The following is a 5,828-nucleotide window of genomic DNA, read 5'->3' on the forward strand; positions in this document are numbered from 1 at the left end:
CCTGCATCGGCAGGCGGACTCGTAACCACTGAGCCACCAGGGAAGCCCTTTCCTTATTTTTAATGGGATTTTTTTGTGTTGGCTTCTTTGTCTGTTTTTGTTTGTTTGTTTGTTTTTTTGCGGTACGCGGGCCTCTCACTGTTGTAGCCTCTCCCGTTGCGGAGCACAGGCTCTGGACGCGCAGGCTCAGTGGCCATGGCTCACGGGCCCAGCTGCTCCGCAGCATGTGGGATCTTCCCAGACCGGGGCACGAACCCGTGTCCCTTGCATCGACAGGCGGACTGTCAACCACTGCGCCACCAGGGAAGCACCCTTTGTCTGTTTTGAGACAAATCCTTTATTAGATATGTGTTTGCAAATATTCGTCTCCTAGTTTGTGATTTTCTTTTGCTTTTCACATAAGATCTTTCTCATAGTAGAAACCCTTCATTTTATTCATTTTTTTAATTTTTTAATTTTAATTTAAAAAAAAATTTTTTTTTAAATCAGCCTGTTCTTTATTTTTTTATTTTTTTAACATCTTTATTGGAGTATAATTGCTTTACAATGGTGTGTTAGCTGTTTTGAGACAAATCCTTTATTAGATATGTGTTTGCAAATATTCGTCTCCTAGTTTGTGATTTTCTTTTGCTTTTCACATAAGATCTTTCTCATAGTAGAAACCCTTCATTTTATTTATTTTTTTAATTTTTTAATTTTAATTTTAAAAAAAATTTTTTAAAAAATCAGCCTGTTCTTTATTTTTTTATTTTTTTAACATCTTTATTGGAGTATAATTGCTTTACAATGGTGTGTTAGTTCCTGCTTCATAACAAAGTGAATCAGTTATACATATACATATGTTCCCATATCTCTTCCCTCTTGTGGAAACCCTTCATTTTATAAAGTCCAGTGTATTCCTTGTTTTTTCTTTCTGGATGACATTTTTGTGTTTTGCGTTAAAAGTCAAATAATCTACATGACCAAATCTACATGACCGAACAGAAGCTCATGTCGATTTTCTTCTATGTTTTCTTCTATAATTTTGAATAATTTTGCAGTTAACATTTGTCTATGAATATTGTGATTGGATTTGGAATAAGTTGTCAAGTTTGTGTCTACATTTATTTTGTTACCTACGGTTTCCCATTCATTGTTTCTTAACCACTTTGGAGACCTAATGGAATATTTGGCTCCATTTCACTTTGTATGTCCACAGTTTAATGGATTCAGCAGTTTTATCATCAGGGAGCACTGTGTCCAGTGAAGCGTGAGGGAGATGTGGCCAGCACTTCCCACGCTGACCACAGGTGGGCACTGAGCCTGCCTCTCTGACCCACAGCATGTGCACGTTCCACCTCCCTGCCCACAGGAGAGAGGAGCTGTGTCTCCCCAGGCACAGCCAGGGCTTTGGCTGGGATGACATGGGTCAGCATCTCTGTGGACAGTATCTCCATCTCCTTAGGACTCACTGGGGTTTTGGCTTCAGGACAACATGAGGTTGCATCCACCCTGATGGACCTGGGTTTCCTGAGGATGGAGGTGATGCCGGGAGGAAAAGTTGAGGAAACAGTGAGGAGAAGTGAGGAAAATTGGGGAGAAGCTTCCTGTGGGTGATGACTGCTGGGCGGGGGGGTCTGTTTTCAGGTTACCCAGGAAGGGCTTGATGTGGAAAACTGGTTTATCAGTTTCGTTTATTTTTTCAAAGAACCAGCTCTGAGTTTTATTGAACTCTTCCATTTTTTTTAGCTTGTATTTCATTTATTTCCACTCTGATCTTTATTATTTCCTACCTTCTACTAACTTGAGGCTTTGTTTGTCCTTCTTTTTATAGTTCCTTTAGGTGTAATGTTAGAGCATTTGAGATTTTTCTTGTTTCTTAAGATAGGCCTGGAGTGCTATTAACTTTCCTCTTAGAACTGCTTTTGCTGAATCCCATAGATTTTAGAAATTTGTATTTCCATTTTAATTTGTCTCAAGGCATTTTTTAATTTTTTGATTTCCTCTGATTTCTCCATTGATCCATTGGTTATTTAGTAGCATGTTGTTTTCTCCACTTTTTTGTGTTTTTTTCACCCCCAGTCTTCTTCTAGTCTTCTTATAATTGATTTTTAGTTTCCTACCATCGTGATTGAAAAAGATGCTTGATATTTCAACTTTTTAAAATTGATTGAGACTTGCTTTCTTAACATGTTTTATTATGGAAAATGTCTCTGTGCACTTGAAAAGAATGTGTATTCTTCTGGTTTTGGATGGAATGTTCTGTGCATATTTATTAAGTCAATCTTATTTAAAATTTCATTTAAGGCCACTGTTTCCTTATTGATTTTCTGTCTGAATCCTCTATCCATTGATGTAATAGTGAATTAAAATCCACTACTATTATTATATTACTGTCAATTTCTCCCTTTATGTCTGTTAATATTTGCTTTACATATTTAGGTGCTCCTATTTTGGATGGATAGACATTTACAAATGTTATATCCTCTTGTTGTGTTGACCCATTTATAATTATATAGTGCTCTTATTTGTCTTTTGTTATAGTGCTCTTATTTGTCTTTTGTTACATTCTTTGTTTTAAAGTCTATATTGTCTGATATGAATACTGTTACCCCAGCTTTTTTTGTTTGTTTGTTTGCATTTGCATGGAATATCTTTTCCATCTTTTCACTTTCAGTCTGTGTGTCTTCAGGTCCGAAGTGAGTCTACTGCAGTCTGCATACAGATGGGTCAATTTTTTCTTTAAATCCATTTAGCCATCCTATGTCTTTTGATTGGAGCATTTATTCCATTTACCTTTAAAGTCATTATTGATACATGTATTCCTATTGCCATCTTGTTAATTATTTTCTGGATGTTTTTGTTGTTCTTCTCTTTTCCTCTCGTCATCTCTTGTTCTCTCCCCTTGTGGTTTTATGATTTTCTTTAGCATTATGTTTGGGTTGCTTTCTCTTTAATTTTTGTGTACCTATTATACGTTTTCTTATTTGTGGTTACCATGAGGTTCATTTTTAACAACCTATGTATATCACAGTCTACTTTAAGTTTATGGTCAGTTCGTAAATGCATAAATGTTTGAATGCATTCTAAACACACTACACTTTTACTACACCCCCCTCCACTCCCTGTTTTACATTTTTGACATCATATATTAAATCTTTTAATTTTATGTATCCCTTAACTACTTATTGTAGTTATAGTTGATTTGACTACCTTTGTCTTTTAACCCTAATGCTAGCTTTGTAAGTGTTTGATTTACTATCTTTACTATATGTTTGCTTTTACCAGTGAGATTTTTCCTTTCCTATATTTTCTTAATTCTAGTTATAGACTTTCATTTTCTGCTCAAAGAAGTCCCTTTAACATTTCTTGTAAAACTGGTTTAGTGGTGATGAACTTCTTTATTTTTTGTTTGTCAGGGAAACTCTTTAGATCTCCTTCAATTCTGAATGATAATCTTGTAGGGGAGGGCATACTTGGTTGTAGGTTTTTTCTTTCAGCACTTTAGATATATCATGCCAGTTCCTTTTGGCCTATAAAGTTCCTACTGAAAAATCAGCTGATAATCTTAAGAAGATTCCCTTGTTTTTCCCTTGCTGCCTTTAAGCTTCTCCCTTTAACTTTTGACATTTTAATTTGTAAAGTGTATCTTGGCATGGGTCTCTTTGGGTTCACCTTGTTTGGAACTCTGTGGTTCCTGGACTTGGGTCTGTTTCCTTCACCAAGTTAGGGAAGTTATCAGCTGTTATTTCTTCAAATAAGTTTATTCATTTTTCCTCCTGAGTTTGGTAAACATCTTTACAACCACTACTCTGCACTCTTTATCAGGTAGATTATTTATCTCCATTTTTGTTTAGTTATTTTTCTGAGATTATGTCTTGCCCTTTCATTCAGTACATATTCTTTTGTCTCCTCATTTTGACTAACTCTTTGTTTCTATGTATTAGGTAGATGAGCTATGTCTCCAGGTCTTGAATGAGTGGCCTTATGTATATTTCCTGTGGGGCCCAGAAGAGCAATTCCTCCAGGTCACCAGAGCCAGGCGCTCTAGGGGTGTCTCCTGTGTGGGCTGTGTGTGCCTTTCTGTTAGTGGTACCATGGTTGATGTGGACATACTTGTGGGTGGGGCTGACCTGGGTGGGGAACCACCTTTGGGGGTATGCTAGTCATGGCTGAGGCCACCCACTGGGTGTGGCAGGGAAGGAGGCTTTTTGGGGAGCACTGGTCCCTGCTGAGGCTGCCCATCAGATGTGGCATCGTGGGAGCCAATTTGGAGGGGTGCTTGCAGGGCTGGGTGGGTTGGGTGGGGCTGGTCCACAGGGGAATGCCCTAGAAGGGGAAGCAGTGCTGGCAAGATAAGTGGGGAATATCAGAAATGGCTCCTGCCAGCAGCAGACCAACTAGGTAGAGGGAGAATTTTTTAAAAGGTCATCTTTGGTCCCTGGAGAAAGTTTCAACAGACACTTGCCCCTTTGGCACTTGCCCTAAAATTAGTCAATGAACCTCCTTCTCGTATGACCCAGGTACTTTTCAAGCTGCTGCCTCTGAGCTGGGATTCAGAGGGAGTGAGTTTGTGCACAATCCCACTAAACATGGGGTCTTGGTTTCCTAGAGCCCCCAGATCTCCTGGACATCACTGTGCTGGTTTTCATATCCAGATGTTACAGGAGCTCGGCTTCCTGGGCTGGGGTGCCCAATGTGTACCCAATGTGTGCTCCCCAGGGAGGACTCCACATTTGTGATGTCCCCTCCTACTAATCTAATTTTTTTAGATTCCACATATAAGTGAGGAGGGAACACTTCCAAACTCGCTCTACAAGGCCAGCATTACCCTGCTACAAAAACCAGACAAAGACACTACAGAAAAAGAAAATTACAGGCCATATCCCTGATGAACATAAATGCAAAAATTTCTCAACAAAACATTAGCAAACCTAATACAACAATACATTAAAAGGATCATACCCCATAATCAAATGGGATTTATTCCAGGGATATAAGGAAGGTTCTACATCTGCAAATCAATTAATGTGATACAACACATTAACAAAATAAAGGATAAAAATCATATGAGCCTCTCAATAGATGCAAAAAAACATTTGACAAATTCAACATCCATTTATGATAAAAACTCTCAAAAAAGTGGGTATAGAGGGAACATAACCCAATATAATATTGATAAAAGCCATATAAGACAAACCCACAGCTAAAATCATACTTACTGGTGAAAAGCTGAAAGCTTTTCCTCTAAGATCAGGAACAAGACAGTTGCCACTCTTGCCACTTTTTTTTCAACACAGTATTGAAGTCCTAACCACAGCAATCAGACATGAAAAAGAAATAAAAGGAATCCAAATTGAAACAAAGTAAAACAGTCACTACTTGCAGATGATATGATACTATATGGAGAAAACCCTAAAGAGTCCACCAAAAACTCTGAGAATTAATAAATGAATTCAGTTACGTTGCTGCATACAAATTAATATACAGAAATCTGTTGCATTTCTATATGCTAATAACAAACAGTCTGAAAATTTTAATCTCATTTATAGTTGCATCAAAAAAAATTAAAATACCAAGGAATACATTTAAATAAGGAGGTAAAAGACCTATACACTGAAAACTGTGAGACATTGATGAAAGAACGTGAAGACAACACAAATAAATGGAAAGATTTACTCTGCTCATGGATTAGAAGAATTAACATTGTTAAAATGCCCATATTGCCGAAAGTAATCTACAGATTCGATGCAATCCCCATCAAAATACCTATGGCCTTTTTTTTTTTTTTTTTTACAGAACTAAAACAAATTATCCTAAAGTTTGTATGGAAACAAAAAAGACCCCAA

Source organism: Physeter macrocephalus, chromosome 2, assembly GCF_002837175.3.
Source record: "Physeter macrocephalus isolate SW-GA chromosome 2, ASM283717v5, whole genome shotgun sequence".
Classification (NCBI taxonomy): Eukaryota; Metazoa; Chordata; class Mammalia; order Artiodactyla; family Physeteridae; genus Physeter; species Physeter macrocephalus.